The sequence below is a fragment of the Phyllobates terribilis genome, unplaced genomic scaffold (assembly GCF_046119375.1).
Source record: "Phyllobates terribilis strain yellow unplaced genomic scaffold, ASM4611937v1 Scaffold_2932__1_contigs__length_98514, whole genome shotgun sequence".
NCBI classification, from domain to species: domain Eukaryota; kingdom Metazoa; phylum Chordata; class Amphibia; order Anura; family Dendrobatidae; genus Phyllobates; species Phyllobates terribilis.
Genome location: NW_027365686.1, coordinates 1 through 16,662, shown reverse-complemented (window position 1 = coordinate 16,662; position 16,662 = coordinate 1). Strand labels below are relative to the sequence as shown.

The following is a 16,662-nucleotide window of genomic DNA, read 5'->3' as shown; positions in this document are numbered from 1 at the left end:
CTTCTGCTGGAACACTGACTTCTTTCATTTAATGCCTGCAGACTATAAAAGAGAACCCAACCCAAAAAGTTTGGTTGATTAGTCTGTGGCATTCTGTTAAACTGTTGCTTATGGCGGTCTCTGTGAGCTTCTCAGCGACATTCAGCCAGCCAGGTATCCTGCCTGCAGTAGATGGAATGTGGCAATGGAACGCTGGCTGCGCGTGTCATAATAGGCTCTGAGCCTTTATATACCTGTGCACAGCAGCAGCCACCTTCAGTCTGCTGCTGGACAGCCAGCAGCAGCAGCAGCAGCAGGAGAGGTATGTAATCAGGAGCCCTCCTGCTAAGGGTAGACAGCTGCTCGTTCCACCCCACCCCCCGCCTTAATTGGTTCTCCTCCCTTCCAACGGTGTTGAGGCGGGTGGGAACAGCAGGGGGTGAAGGTGCTGTGTTTAAAGAGGTGGAGTTATGCAGATCTAAAACGCGTGGATTGCAGCAGCAGCAAGCCGAAAAGTGCAGGCATGTAAGGGATCTAGAGGTTGACAACATGTCTTCTTAACGGGAGTCCAGGAGCTCATCTCCACAAATGGACTTTTTAGGATCCTTGGGTGGCTCCGTAGTTTGAAACCAATTCTGGTTATCGCTTCTCGGCCTTTTGGCTAAGATCAAGTGTAGTATCTGTTCTTATCAGTTTAATATCTGATACGTCCCCTATCTGGGGACCATATATTAAATGGATTTTTAGAACAGGGAGATGGAAAAAGAGCTTGCTCTGTCCACTCCACGCATTGACCTGGTATTGCAGTATCTCCAGGACCGGTGCACCCCTTCTTTAATGCAGTTTCTAAAATCAGAAAGAATTGAATTCAATGTTTTTTGTTCATTTTGCTTGTTTGTCGGATTTTGGGATGGACTCTTTGGCTCTGCTTTTCTTCTCCTCATTGGATTTTTCATGTTCAAAGTTGCAGAAGCCAGATTACAAGCTCATTTTGGTTCAACTTCAGCAACTGTGCATTGCATTGCCATGTAATGTGATGCAATGCTATCTTTCTAGCTCTCCCTTTCTACTTCCTTTTGGATAAACAGACATATTAGGCAAGCATTTTGGAGCTTTCACCTAAATAACTACAGGTGGTGAGATAAGCTGCACAATATAATTGACCTTTCAGTATATTGTTGCACACACACCATCTATTTAGCAAATGCCCTTGTTATCAACAGCAGCCTTTTAAACTCACCCGAGCTAACAGGTATGTGCGCTGGTTACACTGCTGCGCTTAAAATTTCTTTTTTGGTTTGCTACAATGCCTTTTCTGAAACGTTGTCTCCTTCTGCTGGAACACTGACTTCTTTCATTTAATGCCTGCAGACTATAAAAGAGAACCCAACCCAAAAAGTTTGGTTGATTAGTCTGTGGCATTCTGTTAAACTGTTGCTTATGGCGGTCTCTGTGAGCTTCTCAGCGACATTCAGCCAGCCAGGTATCCTGCCTGCAGTAGATGGAATGTGGCAATGGAACGCTGGCTGCGCGTGTCATAATAGGCTCTGAGCCTTTATATACCTGTGCACAGCAGCAGCCACCTTCAGTCTGCTGCTGGACAGCCAGCAGCAGCAGCAGCAGCAGGAGAGGTATGTAATCAGGAGCCCTCCTGCTAAGGGTAGACAGCTGCTCGTTCCACCCCACCCCCCGCCTTAATTGGTTCTCCTCCCTTCCAACGGTGTTGAGGCGGGTGGGAACAGCAGGGGGTGAAGGTGCTGTGTTTAAAGAGGTGGAGTTATGCAGATCTAAAACGCGTGGATTGCAGCAGCAGCAAGCCGAAAAGTGCAGGCATGTAAGGGATCTAGAGGTTGACAACATGTCTTCTTAACGGGAGTCCAGGAGCTCATCTCCACAAATGGACTTTTTAGGATCCTTGGGTGGCTCCGTAGTTTGAAACCAATTCTGGTTATCGCTTCTCGGCCTTTTGGCTAAGATCAAGTGTAGTATCTGTTCTTATCAGTTTAATATCTGATACGTCCCCTATCTGGGGACCATATATTAAATGGATTTTTAGAACAGGGAGATGGAAAAAGAGCTTGCTCTGTCCACTCCACGCATTGACCTGGTATTGCAGTATCTCCAGGACCGGTGCACCCCTTCTTTAATGCAGTTTCTAAAATCAGAAAGAATTGAATTCAATGTTTTTTGTTCATTTTGCTTGTTTGTCGGATTTTGGGATGGACTCTTTGGCTCTGCTTTTCTTCTCCTCATTGGATTTTTCATGTTCAAAGTTGCAGAAGCCAGATTACAAGCTCATTTTGGTTCAACTTCAGCAACTGTGCATTGCATTGCCATGTAATGTGATGCAATGCTATCTTTCTAGCTCTCCCTTTCTACTTCCTTTTGGATAAACAGACATATTAGGCAAGCATTTTGGAGCTTTCACCTAAATAACTACAGGTGGTGAGATAAGCTGCACAATATAATTGACCTTTCAGTATATTGTTGCACACACACCATCTATTTAGCAAATGCCCTTGTTATCAACAGCAGCCTTTTAAACTCACCCGAGCTAACAGGTATGTGCGCTGGTTACACTGCTGCGCTTAAAATTTCTTTTTTGGTTTGCTACAATGCCTTTTCTGAAACGTTGTCTCCTTCTGCTGGAACACTGACTTCTTTCATTTAATGCCTGCAGACTATAAAAGAGAACCCAACCCAAAAAGTTTGGTTGATTAGTCTGTGGCATTCTGTTAAACTGTTGCTTATGGCGGTCTCTGTGAGCTTCTCAGCGACATTCAGCCAGCCAGGTATCCTGCCTGCAGTAGATGGAATGTGGCAATGGAACGCTGGCTGCGCGTGTCATAATAGGCTCTGAGCCTTTATATACCTGTGCACAGCAGCAGCCACCTTCAGTCTGCTGCTGGACAGCCAGCAGCAGCAGCAGCAGCAGGAGAGGTATGTAATCAGGAGCCCTCCTGCTAAGGGTAGACAGCTGCTCGTTCCACCCCACCCCCCGCCTTAATTGGTTCTCCTCCCTTCCAACGGTGTTGAGGCGGGTGGGAACAGCAGGGGGTGAAGGTGCTGTGTTTAAAGAGGTGGAGTTATGCAGATCTAAAACGCGTGGATTGCAGCAGCAGCAAGCCGAAAAGTGCAGGCATGTAAGGGATCTAGAGGTTGACAACATGTCTTCTTAACGGGAGTCCAGGAGCTCATCTCCACAAATGGACTTTTTAGGATCCTTGGGTGGCTCCGTAGTTTGAAACCAATTCTGGTTATCGCTTCTCGGCCTTTTGGCTAAGATCAAGTGTAGTATCTGTTCTTATCAGTTTAATATCTGATACGTCCCCTATCTGGGGACCATATATTAAATGGATTTTTAGAACAGGGAGATGGAAAAAGAGCTTGCTCTGTCCACTCCACGCATTGACCTGGTATTGCAGTATCTCCAGGACCGGTGCACCCCTTCTTTAATGCAGTTTCTAAAATCAGAAAGAATTGAATTCAATGTTTTTTGTTCATTTTGCTTGTTTGTCGGATTTTGGGATGGACTCTTTGGCTCTGCTTTTCTTCTCCTCATTGGATTTTTCATGTTCAAAGTTGCAGAAGCCAGATTACAAGCTCATTTTGGTTCAACTTCAGCAACTGTGCATTGCATTGCCATGTAATGTGATGCAATGCTATCTTTCTAGCTCTCCCTTTCTACTTCCTTTTGGATAAACAGACATATTAGGCAAGCATTTTGGAGCTTTCACCTAAATAACTACAGGTGGTGAGATAAGCTGCACAATATAATTGACCTTTCAGTATATTGTTGCACACACACCATCTATTTAGCAAATGCCCTTGTTATCAACAGCAGCCTTTTAAACTCACCCGAGCTAACAGGTATGTGCGCTGGTTACACTGCTGCGCTTAAAATTTCTTTTTTGGTTTGCTACAATGCCTTTTCTGAAACGTTGTCTCCTTCTGCTGGAACACTGACTTCTTTCATTTAATGCCTGCAGACTATAAAAGAGAACCCAACCCAAAAAGTTTGGTTGATTAGTCTGTGGCATTCTGTTAAACTGTTGCTTATGGCGGTCTCTGTGAGCTTCTCAGCGACATTCAGCCAGCCAGGTATCCTGCCTGCAGTAGATGGAATGTGGCAATGGAACGCTGGCTGCGCGTGTCATAATAGGCTCTGAGCCTTTATATACCTGTGCACAGCAGCAGCCACCTTCAGTCTGCTGCTGGACAGCCAGCAGCAGCAGCAGCAGCAGGAGAGGTATGTAATCAGGAGCCCTCCTGCTAAGGGTAGACAGCTGCTCGTTCCACCCCACCCCCCGCCTTAATTGGTTCTCCTCCCTTCCAACGGTGTTGAGGCGGGTGGGAACAGCAGGGGGTGAAGGTGCTGTGTTTAAAGAGGTGGAGTTATGCAGATCTAAAACGCGTGGATTGCAGCAGCAGCAAGCCGAAAAGTGCAGGCATGTAAGGGATCTAGAGGTTGACAACATGTCTTCTTAACGGGAGTCCAGGAGCTCATCTCCACAAATGGACTTTTTAGGATCCTTGGGTGGCTCCGTAGTTTGAAACCAATTCTGGTTATCGCTTCTCGGCCTTTTGGCTAAGATCAAGTGTAGTATCTGTTCTTATCAGTTTAATATCTGATACGTCCCCTATCTGGGGACCATATATTAAATGGATTTTTAGAACAGGGAGATGGAAAAAGAGCTTGCTCTGTCCACTCCACGCATTGACCTGGTATTGCAGTATCTCCAGGACCGGTGCACCCCTTCTTTAATGCAGTTTCTAAAATCAGAAAGAATTGAATTCAATGTTTTTTGTTCATTTTGCTTGTTTGTCGGATTTTGGGATGGACTCTTTGGCTCTGCTTTTCTTCTCCTCATTGGATTTTTCATGTTCAAAGTTGCAGAAGCCAGATTACAAGCTCATTTTGGTTCAACTTCAGCAACTGTGCATTGCATTGCCATGTAATGTGATGCAATGCTATCTTTCTAGCTCTCCCTTTCTACTTCCTTTTGGATAAACAGACATATTAGGCAAGCATTTTGGAGCTTTCACCTAAATAACTACAGGTGGTGAGATAAGCTGCACAATATAATTGACCTTTCAGTATATTGTTGCACACACACCATCTATTTAGCAAATGCCCTTGTTATCAACAGCAGCCTTTTAAACTCACCCGAGCTAACAGGTATGTGCGCTGGTTACACTGCTGCGCTTAAAATTTCTTTTTTGGTTTGCTACAATGCCTTTTCTGAAACGTTGTCTCCTTCTGCTGGAACACTGACTTCTTTCATTTAATGCCTGCAGACTATAAAAGAGAACCCAACCCAAAAAGTTTGGTTGATTAGTCTGTGGCATTCTGTTAAACTGTTGCTTATGGCGGTCTCTGTGAGCTTCTCAGCGACATTCAGCCAGCCAGGTATCCTGCCTGCAGTAGATGGAATGTGGCAATGGAACGCTGGCTGCGCGTGTCATAATAGGCTCTGAGCCTTTATATACCTGTGCACAGCAGCAGCCACCTTCAGTCTGCTGCTGGACAGCCAGCAGCAGCAGCAGCAGCAGGAGAGGTATGTAATCAGGAGCCCTCCTGCTAAGGGTAGACAGCTGCTCGTTCCACCCCACCCCCCGCCTTAATTGGTTCTCCTCCCTTCCAACGGTGTTGAGGCGGGTGGGAACAGCAGGGGGTGAAGGTGCTGTGTTTAAAGAGGTGGAGTTATGCAGATCTAAAACGCGTGGATTGCAGCAGCAGCAAGCCGAAAAGTGCAGGCATGTAAGGGATCTAGAGGTTGACAACATGTCTTCTTAACGGGAGTCCAGGAGCTCATCTCCACAAATGGACTTTTTAGGATCCTTGGGTGGCTCCGTAGTTTGAAACCAATTCTGGTTATCGCTTCTCGGCCTTTTGGCTAAGATCAAGTGTAGTATCTGTTCTTATCAGTTTAATATCTGATACGTCCCCTATCTGGGGACCATATATTAAATGGATTTTTAGAACAGGGAGATGGAAAAAGAGCTTGCTCTGTCCACTCCACGCATTGACCTGGTATTGCAGTATCTCCAGGACCGGTGCACCCCTTCTTTAATGCAGTTTCTAAAATCAGAAAGAATTGAATTCAATGTTTTTTGTTCATTTTGCTTGTTTGTCGGATTTTGGGATGGACTCTTTGGCTCTGCTTTTCTTCTCCTCATTGGATTTTTCATGTTCAAAGTTGCAGAAGCCAGATTACAAGCTCATTTTGGTTCAACTTCAGCAACTGTGCATTGCATTGCCATGTAATGTGATGCAATGCTATCTTTCTAGCTCTCCCTTTCTACTTCCTTTTGGATAAACAGACATATTAGGCAAGCATTTTGGAGCTTTCACCTAAATAACTACAGGTGGTGAGATAAGCTGCACAATATAATTGACCTTTCAGTATATTGTTGCACACACACCATCTATTTAGCAAATGCCCTTGTTATCAACAGCAGCCTTTTAAACTCACCCGAGCTAACAGGTATGTGCGCTGGTTACACTGCTGCGCTTAAAATTTCTTTTTTGGTTTGCTACAATGCCTTTTCTGAAACGTTGTCTCCTTCTGCTGGAACACTGACTTCTTTCATTTAATGCCTGCAGACTATAAAAGAGAACCCAACCCAAAAAGTTTGGTTGATTAGTCTGTGGCATTCTGTTAAACTGTTGCTTATGGCGGTCTCTGTGAGCTTCTCAGCGACATTCAGCCAGCCAGGTATCCTGCCTGCAGTAGATGGAATGTGGCAATGGAACGCTGGCTGCGCGTGTCATAATAGGCTCTGAGCCTTTATATACCTGTGCACAGCAGCAGCCACCTTCAGTCTGCTGCTGGACAGCCAGCAGCAGCAGCAGCAGCAGGAGAGGTATGTAATCAGGAGCCCTCCTGCTAAGGGTAGACAGCTGCTCGTTCCACCCCACCCCCCGCCTTAATTGGTTCTCCTCCCTTCCAACGGTGTTGAGGCGGGTGGGAACAGCAGGGGGTGAAGGTGCTGTGTTTAAAGAGGTGGAGTTATGCAGATCTAAAACGCGTGGATTGCAGCAGCAGCAAGCCGAAAAGTGCAGGCATGTAAGGGATCTAGAGGTTGACAACATGTCTTCTTAACGGGAGTCCAGGAGCTCATCTCCACAAATGGACTTTTTAGGATCCTTGGGTGGCTCCGTAGTTTGAAACCAATTCTGGTTATCGCTTCTCGGCCTTTTGGCTAAGATCAAGTGTAGTATCTGTTCTTATCAGTTTAATATCTGATACGTCCCCTATCTGGGGACCATATATTAAATGGATTTTTAGAACAGGGAGATGGAAAAAGAGCTTGCTCTGTCCACTCCACGCATTGACCTGGTATTGCAGTATCTCCAGGACCGGTGCACCCCTTCTTTAATGCAGTTTCTAAAATCAGAAAGAATTGAATTCAATGTTTTTTGTTCATTTTGCTTGTTTGTCGGATTTTGGGATGGACTCTTTGGCTCTGCTTTTCTTCTCCTCATTGGATTTTTCATGTTCAAAGTTGCAGAAGCCAGATTACAAGCTCATTTTGGTTCAACTTCAGCAACTGTGCATTGCATTGCCATGTAATGTGATGCAATGCTATCTTTCTAGCTCTCCCTTTCTACTTCCTTTTGGATAAACAGACATATTAGGCAAGCATTTTGGAGCTTTCACCTAAATAACTACAGGTGGTGAGATAAGCTGCACAATATAATTGACCTTTCAGTATATTGTTGCACACACACCATCTATTTAGCAAATGCCCTTGTTATCAACAGCAGCCTTTTAAACTCACCCGAGCTAACAGGTATGTGCGCTGGTTACACTGCTGCGCTTAAAATTTCTTTTTTGGTTTGCTACAATGCCTTTTCTGAAACGTTGTCTCCTTCTGCTGGAACACTGACTTCTTTCATTTAATGCCTGCAGACTATAAAAGAGAACCCAACCCAAAAAGTTTGGTTGATTAGTCTGTGGCATTCTGTTAAACTGTTGCTTATGGCGGTCTCTGTGAGCTTCTCAGCGACATTCAGCCAGCCAGGTATCCTGCCTGCAGTAGATGGAATGTGGCAATGGAACGCTGGCTGCGCGTGTCATAATAGGCTCTGAGCCTTTATATACCTGTGCACAGCAGCAGCCACCTTCAGTCTGCTGCTGGACAGCCAGCAGCAGCAGCAGCAGCAGGAGAGGTATGTAATCAGGAGCCCTCCTGCTAAGGGTAGACAGCTGCTCGTTCCACCCCACCCCCCGCCTTAATTGGTTCTCCTCCCTTCCAACGGTGTTGAGGCGGGTGGGAACAGCAGGGGGTGAAGGTGCTGTGTTTAAAGAGGTGGAGTTATGCAGATCTAAAACGCGTGGATTGCAGCAGCAGCAAGCCGAAAAGTGCAGGCATGTAAGGGATCTAGAGGTTGACAACATGTCTTCTTAACGGGAGTCCAGGAGCTCATCTCCACAAATGGACTTTTTAGGATCCTTGGGTGGCTCCGTAGTTTGAAACCAATTCTGGTTATCGCTTCTCGGCCTTTTGGCTAAGATCAAGTGTAGTATCTGTTCTTATCAGTTTAATATCTGATACGTCCCCTATCTGGGGACCATATATTAAATGGATTTTTAGAACAGGGAGATGGAAAAAGAGCTTGCTCTGTCCACTCCACGCATTGACCTGGTATTGCAGTATCTCCAGGACCGGTGCACCCCTTCTTTAATGCAGTTTCTAAAATCAGAAAGAATTGAATTCAATGTTTTTTGTTCATTTTGCTTGTTTGTCGGATTTTGGGATGGACTCTTTGGCTCTGCTTTTCTTCTCCTCATTGGATTTTTCATGTTCAAAGTTGCAGAAGCCAGATTACAAGCTCATTTTGGTTCAACTTCAGCAACTGTGCATTGCATTGCCATGTAATGTGATGCAATGCTATCTTTCTAGCTCTCCCTTTCTACTTCCTTTTGGATAAACAGACATATTAGGCAAGCATTTTGGAGCTTTCACCTAAATAACTACAGGTGGTGAGATAAGCTGCACAATATAATTGACCTTTCAGTATATTGTTGCACACACACCATCTATTTAGCAAATGCCCTTGTTATCAACAGCAGCCTTTTAAACTCACCCGAGCTAACAGGTATGTGCGCTGGTTACACTGCTGCGCTTAAAATTTCTTTTTTGGTTTGCTACAATGCCTTTTCTGAAACGTTGTCTCCTTCTGCTGGAACACTGACTTCTTTCATTTAATGCCTGCAGACTATAAAAGAGAACCCAACCCAAAAAGTTTGGTTGATTAGTCTGTGGCATTCTGTTAAACTGTTGCTTATGGCGGTCTCTGTGAGCTTCTCAGCGACATTCAGCCAGCCAGGTATCCTGCCTGCAGTAGATGGAATGTGGCAATGGAACGCTGGCTGCGCGTGTCATAATAGGCTCTGAGCCTTTATATACCTGTGCACAGCAGCAGCCACCTTCAGTCTGCTGCTGGACAGCCAGCAGCAGCAGCAGCAGCAGGAGAGGTATGTAATCAGGAGCCCTCCTGCTAAGGGTAGACAGCTGCTCGTTCCACCCCACCCCCCGCCTTAATTGGTTCTCCTCCCTTCCAACGGTGTTGAGGCGGGTGGGAACAGCAGGGGGTGAAGGTGCTGTGTTTAAAGAGGTGGAGTTATGCAGATCTAAAACGCGTGGATTGCAGCAGCAGCAAGCCGAAAAGTGCAGGCATGTAAGGGATCTAGAGGTTGACAACATGTCTTCTTAACGGGAGTCCAGGAGCTCATCTCCACAAATGGACTTTTTAGGATCCTTGGGTGGCTCCGTAGTTTGAAACCAATTCTGGTTATCGCTTCTCGGCCTTTTGGCTAAGATCAAGTGTAGTATCTGTTCTTATCAGTTTAATATCTGATACGTCCCCTATCTGGGGACCATATATTAAATGGATTTTTAGAACAGGGAGATGGAAAAAGAGCTTGCTCTGTCCACTCCACGCATTGACCTGGTATTGCAGTATCTCCAGGACCGGTGCACCCCTTCTTTAATGCAGTTTCTAAAATCAGAAAGAATTGAATTCAATGTTTTTTGTTCATTTTGCTTGTTTGTCGGATTTTGGGATGGACTCTTTGGCTCTGCTTTTCTTCTCCTCATTGGATTTTTCATGTTCAAAGTTGCAGAAGCCAGATTACAAGCTCATTTTGGTTCAACTTCAGCAACTGTGCATTGCATTGCCATGTAATGTGATGCAATGCTATCTTTCTAGCTCTCCCTTTCTACTTCCTTTTGGATAAACAGACATATTAGGCAAGCATTTTGGAGCTTTCACCTAAATAACTACAGGTGGTGAGATAAGCTGCACAATATAATTGACCTTTCAGTATATTGTTGCACACACACCATCTATTTAGCAAATGCCCTTGTTATCAACAGCAGCCTTTTAAACTCACCCGAGCTAACAGGTATGTGCGCTGGTTACACTGCTGCGCTTAAAATTTCTTTTTTGGTTTGCTACAATGCCTTTTCTGAAACGTTGTCTCCTTCTGCTGGAACACTGACTTCTTTCATTTAATGCCTGCAGACTATAAAAGAGAACCCAACCCAAAAAGTTTGGTTGATTAGTCTGTGGCATTCTGTTAAACTGTTGCTTATGGCGGTCTCTGTGAGCTTCTCAGCGACATTCAGCCAGCCAGGTATCCTGCCTGCAGTAGATGGAATGTGGCAATGGAACGCTGGCTGCGCGTGTCATAATAGGCTCTGAGCCTTTATATACCTGTGCACAGCAGCAGCCACCTTCAGTCTGCTGCTGGACAGCCAGCAGCAGCAGCAGCAGCAGGAGAGGTATGTAATCAGGAGCCCTCCTGCTAAGGGTAGACAGCTGCTCGTTCCACCCCACCCCCCGCCTTAATTGGTTCTCCTCCCTTCCAACGGTGTTGAGGCGGGTGGGAACAGCAGGGGGTGAAGGTGCTGTGTTTAAAGAGGTGGAGTTATGCAGATCTAAAACGCGTGGATTGCAGCAGCAGCAAGCCGAAAAGTGCAGGCATGTAAGGGATCTAGAGGTTGACAACATGTCTTCTTAACGGGAGTCCAGGAGCTCATCTCCACAAATGGACTTTTTAGGATCCTTGGGTGGCTCCGTAGTTTGAAACCAATTCTGGTTATCGCTTCTCGGCCTTTTGGCTAAGATCAAGTGTAGTATCTGTTCTTATCAGTTTAATATCTGATACGTCCCCTATCTGGGGACCATATATTAAATGGATTTTTAGAACAGGGAGATGGAAAAAGAGCTTGCTCTGTCCACTCCACGCATTGACCTGGTATTGCAGTATCTCCAGGACCGGTGCACCCCTTCTTTAATGCAGTTTCTAAAATCAGAAAGAATTGAATTCAATGTTTTTTGTTCATTTTGCTTGTTTGTCGGATTTTGGGATGGACTCTTTGGCTCTGCTTTTCTTCTCCTCATTGGATTTTTCATGTTCAAAGTTGCAGAAGCCAGATTACAAGCTCATTTTGGTTCAACTTCAGCAACTGTGCATTGCATTGCCATGTAATGTGATGCAATGCTATCTTTCTAGCTCTCCCTTTCTACTTCCTTTTGGATAAACAGACATATTAGGCAAGCATTTTGGAGCTTTCACCTAAATAACTACAGGTGGTGAGATAAGCTGCACAATATAATTGACCTTTCAGTATATTGTTGCACACACACCATCTATTTAGCAAATGCCCTTGTTATCAACAGCAGCCTTTTAAACTCACCCGAGCTAACAGGTATGTGCGCTGGTTACACTGCTGCGCTTAAAATTTCTTTTTTGGTTTGCTACAATGCCTTTTCTGAAACGTTGTCTCCTTCTGCTGGAACACTGACTTCTTTCATTTAATGCCTGCAGACTATAAAAGAGAACCCAACCCAAAAAGTTTGGTTGATTAGTCTGTGGCATTCTGTTAAACTGTTGCTTATGGCGGTCTCTGTGAGCTTCTCAGCGACATTCAGCCAGCCAGGTATCCTGCCTGCAGTAGATGGAATGTGGCAATGGAACGCTGGCTGCGCGTGTCATAATAGGCTCTGAGCCTTTATATACCTGTGCACAGCAGCAGCCACCTTCAGTCTGCTGCTGGACAGCCAGCAGCAGCAGCAGCAGCAGGAGAGGTATGTAATCAGGAGCCCTCCTGCTAAGGGTAGACAGCTGCTCGTTCCACCCCACCCCCCGCCTTAATTGGTTCTCCTCCCTTCCAACGGTGTTGAGGCGGGTGGGAACAGCAGGGGGTGAAGGTGCTGTGTTTAAAGAGGTGGAGTTATGCAGATCTAAAACGCGTGGATTGCAGCAGCAGCAAGCCGAAAAGTGCAGGCATGTAAGGGATCTAGAGGTTGACAACATGTCTTCTTAACGGGAGTCCAGGAGCTCATCTCCACAAATGGACTTTTTAGGATCCTTGGGTGGCTCCGTAGTTTGAAACCAATTCTGGTTATCGCTTCTCGGCCTTTTGGCTAAGATCAAGTGTAGTATCTGTTCTTATCAGTTTAATATCTGATACGTCCCCTATCTGGGGACCATATATTAAATGGATTTTTAGAACAGGGAGATGGAAAAAGAGCTTGCTCTGTCCACTCCACGCATTGACCTGGTATTGCAGTATCTCCAGGACCGGTGCACCCCTTCTTTAATGCAGTTTCTAAAATCAGAAAGAATTGAATTCAATGTTTTTTGTTCATTTTGCTTGTTTGTCGGATTTTGGGATGGACTCTTTGGCTCTGCTTTTCTTCTCCTCATTGGATTTTTCATGTTCAAAGTTGCAGAAGCCAGATTACAAGCTCATTTTGGTTCAACTTCAGCAACTGTGCATTGCATTGCCATGTAATGTGATGCAATGCTATCTTTCTAGCTCTCCCTTTCTACTTCCTTTTGGATAAACAGACATATTAGGCAAGCATTTTGGAGCTTTCACCTAAATAACTACAGGTGGTGAGATAAGCTGCACAATATAATTGACCTTTCAGTATATTGTTGCACACACACCATCTATTTAGCAAATGCCCTTGTTATCAACAGCAGCCTTTTAAACTCACCCGAGCTAACAGGTATGTGCGCTGGTTACACTGCTGCGCTTAAAATTTCTTTTTTGGTTTGCTACAATGCCTTTTCTGAAACGTTGTCTCCTTCTGCTGGAACACTGACTTCTTTCATTTAATGCCTGCAGACTATAAAAGAGAACCCAACCCAAAAAGTTTGGTTGATTAGTCTGTGGCATTCTGTTAAACTGTTGCTTATGGCGGTCTCTGTGAGCTTCTCAGCGACATTCAGCCAGCCAGGTATCCTGCCTGCAGTAGATGGAATGTGGCAATGGAACGCTGGCTGCGCGTGTCATAATAGGCTCTGAGCCTTTATATACCTGTGCACAGCAGCAGCCACCTTCAGTCTGCTGCTGGACAGCCAGCAGCAGCAGCAGCAGCAGGAGAGGTATGTAATCAGGAGCCCTCCTGCTAAGGGTAGACAGCTGCTCGTTCCACCCCACCCCCCGCCTTAATTGGTTCTCCTCCCTTCCAACGGTGTTGAGGCGGGTGGGAACAGCAGGGGGTGAAGGTGCTGTGTTTAAAGAGGTGGAGTTATGCAGATCTAAAACGCGTGGATTGCAGCAGCAGCAAGCCGAAAAGTGCAGGCATGTAAGGGATCTAGAGGTTGACAACATGTCTTCTTAACGGGAGTCCAGGAGCTCATCTCCACAAATGGACTTTTTAGGATCCTTGGGTGGCTCCGTAGTTTGAAACCAATTCTGGTTATCGCTTCTCGGCCTTTTGGCTAAGATCAAGTGTAGTATCTGTTCTTATCAGTTTAATATCTGATACGTCCCCTATCTGGGGACCATATATTAAATGGATTTTTAGAACAGGGAGATGGAAAAAGAGCTTGCTCTGTCCACTCCACGCATTGACCTGGTATTGCAGTATCTCCAGGACCGGTGCACCCCTTCTTTAATGCAGTTTCTAAAATCAGAAAGAATTGAATTCAATGTTTTTTGTTCATTTTGCTTGTTTGTCGGATTTTGGGATGGACTCTTTGGCTCTGCTTTTCTTCTCCTCATTGGATTTTTCATGTTCAAAGTTGCAGAAGCCAGATTACAAGCTCATTTTGGTTCAACTTCAGCAACTGTGCATTGCATTGCCATGTAATGTGATGCAATGCTATCTTTCTAGCTCTCCCTTTCTACTTCCTTTTGGATAAACAGACATATTAGGCAAGCATTTTGGAGCTTTCACCTAAATAACTACAGGTGGTGAGATAAGCTGCACAATATAATTGACCTTTCAGTATATTGTTGCACACACACCATCTATTTAGCAAATGCCCTTGTTATCAACAGCAGCCTTTTAAACTCACCCGAGCTAACAGGTATGTGCGCTGGTTACACTGCTGCGCTTAAAATTTCTTTTTTGGTTTGCTACAATGCCTTTTCTGAAACGTTGTCTCCTTCTGCTGGAACACTGACTTCTTTCATTTAATGCCTGCAGACTATAAAAGAGAACCCAACCCAAAAAGTTTGGTTGATTAGTCTGTGGCATTCTGTTAAACTGTTGCTTATGGCGGTCTCTGTGAGCTTCTCAGCGACATTCAGCCAGCCAGGTATCCTGCCTGCAGTAGATGGAATGTGGCAATGGAACGCTGGCTGCGCGTGTCATAATAGGCTCTGAGCCTTTATATACCTGTGCACAGCAGCAGCCACCTTCAGTCTGCTGCTGGACAGCCAGCAGCAGCAGCAGCAGCAGGAGAGGTATGTAATCAGGAGCCCTCCTGCTAAGGGTAGACAGCTGCTCGTTCCACCCCACCCCCCGCCTTAATTGGTTCTCCTCCCTTCCAACGGTGTTGAGGCGGGTGGGAACAGCAGGGGGTGAAGGTGCTGTGTTTAAAGAGGTGGAGTTATGCAGATCTAAAACGCGTGGATTGCAGCAGCAGCAAGCCGAAAAGTGCAGGCATGTAAGGGATCTAGAGGTTGACAACATGTCTTCTTAACGGGAGTCCAGGAGCTCATCTCCACAAATGGACTTTTTAGGATCCTTGGGTGGCTCCGTAGTTTGAAACCAATTCTGGTTATCGCTTCTCGGCCTTTTGGCTAAGATCAAGTGTAGTATCTGTTCTTATCAGTTTAATATCTGATACGTCCCCTATCTGGGGACCATATATTAAATGGATTTTTAGAACAGGGAGATGGAAAAAGAGCTTGCTCTGTCCACTCCACGCATTGACCTGGTATTGCAGTATCTCCAGGACCGGTGCACCCCTTCTTTAATGCAGTTTCTAAAATCAGAAAGAATTGAATTCAATGTTTTTTGTTCATTTTGCTTGTTTGTCGGATTTTGGGATGGACTCTTTGGCTCTGCTTTTCTTCTCCTCATTGGATTTTTCATGTTCAAAGTTGCAGAAGCCAGATTACAAGCTCATTTTGGTTCAACTTCAGCAACTGTGCATTGCATTGCCATGTAATGTGATGCAATGCTATCTTTCTAGCTCTCCCTTTCTACTTCCTTTTGGATAAACAGACATATTAGGCAAGCATTTTGGAGCTTTCACCTAAATAACTACAGGTGGTGAGATAAGCTGCACAATATAATTGACCTTTCAGTATATTGTTGCACACACACCATCTATTTAGCAAATGCCCTTGTTATCAACAGCAGCCTTTTAAACTCACCCGAGCTAACAGGTATGTGCGCTGGTTACACTGCTGCGCTTAAAATTTCTTTTTTGGTTTGCTACAATGCCTTTTCTGAAACGTTGTCTCCTTCTGCTGGAACACTGACTTCTTTCATTTAATGCCTGCAGACTATAAAAGAGAACCCAACCCAAAAAGTTTGGTTGATTAGTCTGTGGCATTCTGTTAAACTGTTGCTTATGGCGGTCTCTGTGAGCTTCTCAGCGACATTCAGCCAGCCAGGTATCCTGCCTGCAGTAGATGGAATGTGGCAATGGAACGCTGGCTGCGCGTGTCATAATAGGCTCTGAGCCTTTATATACCTGTGCACAGCAGCAGCCACCTTCAGTCTGCTGCTGGACAGCCAGCAGCAGCAGCAGCAGCAGGAGAGGTATGTAATCAGGAGCCCTCCTGCTAAGGGTAGACAGCTGCTCGTTCCACCCCACCCCCCGCCTTAATTGGTTCTCCTCCCTTCCAACGGTGTTGAGGCGGGTGGGAACAGCAGGGGGTGAAGGTGCTGTGTTTAAAGAGGTGGAGTTATGCAGATCTAAAACGCGTGGATTGCAGCAGCAGCAAGCCGAAAAGTGCAGGCATGTAAGGGATCTAGAGGTTGACAACATGTCTTCTTAACGGGAGTCCAGGAGCTCATCTCCACAAATGGACTTTTTAGGATCCTTGGGTGGCTCCGTAGTTTGAAACCAATTCTGGTTATCGCTTCTCGGCCTTTTGGCTAAGATCAAGTGTAGTATCTGTTCTTATCAGTTTAATATCTGATACGTCCCCTATCTGGGGACCATATATTAAATGGATTTTTAGAACAGGGAGATGGAAAAAGAGCTTGCTCTGTCCACTCCACGCATTGACCTGGTATTGCAGTATCTCCAGGACCGGTGCACCCCTTCTTTAATGCAGTTTCTAAAATCAGAAAGAATTGAATTCAATGTTTTTTGTTCATTTTGCTTGTTTGTCGGATTTTGGGATGGACTCTTTGGCTCTGCTTTTCTTCTCCTCATTGGATTTTTCATGTTCAAAGTTGCAGAAGCC

At 45.3% G+C, this 16,662-nt stretch overlaps 13 non-coding genes across 13 annotated transcripts; all 13 read left to right on the top strand.

The window, feature by feature from the left end:
* Positions 1–620: 620 nt before the first annotated feature.
* On the top strand, positions 621–811 carry LOC141247323 (U2 spliceosomal RNA). Its single transcript, XR_012310794.1, has one exon. It is a non-coding gene; the product is annotated as a U2 spliceosomal RNA (small nuclear RNA).
* A 1,118-nt stretch (positions 812–1,929) lies between these two features.
* Positions 1,930–2,120, top strand: LOC141247322 (U2 spliceosomal RNA). The gene has a single exon (XR_012310793.1). It is a non-coding gene; the product is annotated as a U2 spliceosomal RNA (small nuclear RNA).
* Positions 2,121–3,238: 1,118 nt separating this feature from the next.
* Positions 3,239–3,429, top strand: LOC141247321 (U2 spliceosomal RNA). Its single transcript, XR_012310792.1, has one exon. It is a non-coding gene; the product is annotated as a U2 spliceosomal RNA (small nuclear RNA).
* A 1,118-nt stretch (positions 3,430–4,547) lies between these two features.
* LOC141247320 (U2 spliceosomal RNA) lies at positions 4,548–4,738 on the top strand. The gene has a single exon (XR_012310791.1). It is a non-coding gene; the product is annotated as a U2 spliceosomal RNA (small nuclear RNA).
* Positions 4,739–5,856: 1,118 nt separating this feature from the next.
* On the top strand, positions 5,857–6,047 carry LOC141247319 (U2 spliceosomal RNA). The gene has a single exon (XR_012310790.1). It is a non-coding gene; the product is annotated as a U2 spliceosomal RNA (small nuclear RNA).
* Positions 6,048–7,165: 1,118 nt separating this feature from the next.
* On the top strand, positions 7,166–7,356 carry LOC141247317 (U2 spliceosomal RNA). The gene has a single exon (XR_012310788.1). It is a non-coding gene; the product is annotated as a U2 spliceosomal RNA (small nuclear RNA).
* Positions 7,357–8,474: 1,118 nt separating this feature from the next.
* LOC141247305 (U2 spliceosomal RNA) lies at positions 8,475–8,665 on the top strand. Its single transcript, XR_012310777.1, has one exon. It is a non-coding gene; the product is annotated as a U2 spliceosomal RNA (small nuclear RNA).
* A 1,118-nt stretch (positions 8,666–9,783) lies between these two features.
* On the top strand, positions 9,784–9,974 carry LOC141247294 (U2 spliceosomal RNA). Its single transcript, XR_012310766.1, has one exon. It is a non-coding gene; the product is annotated as a U2 spliceosomal RNA (small nuclear RNA).
* Positions 9,975–11,092: 1,118 nt separating this feature from the next.
* Positions 11,093–11,283, top strand: LOC141247361 (U2 spliceosomal RNA). The gene has a single exon (XR_012310830.1). It is a non-coding gene; the product is annotated as a U2 spliceosomal RNA (small nuclear RNA).
* Positions 11,284–12,401: 1,118 nt separating this feature from the next.
* On the top strand, positions 12,402–12,592 carry LOC141247349 (U2 spliceosomal RNA). Its single transcript, XR_012310819.1, has one exon. It is a non-coding gene; the product is annotated as a U2 spliceosomal RNA (small nuclear RNA).
* A 1,118-nt stretch (positions 12,593–13,710) lies between these two features.
* LOC141247338 (U2 spliceosomal RNA) lies at positions 13,711–13,901 on the top strand. The gene has a single exon (XR_012310808.1). It is a non-coding gene; the product is annotated as a U2 spliceosomal RNA (small nuclear RNA).
* Positions 13,902–15,019: 1,118 nt separating this feature from the next.
* LOC141247326 (U2 spliceosomal RNA) lies at positions 15,020–15,210 on the top strand. The gene has a single exon (XR_012310797.1). It is a non-coding gene; the product is annotated as a U2 spliceosomal RNA (small nuclear RNA).
* A 1,118-nt stretch (positions 15,211–16,328) lies between these two features.
* On the top strand, positions 16,329–16,519 carry LOC141247287 (U2 spliceosomal RNA). Its single transcript, XR_012310760.1, has one exon. It is a non-coding gene; the product is annotated as a U2 spliceosomal RNA (small nuclear RNA).
* Positions 16,520–16,662: the final 143 nt, after the last annotated feature.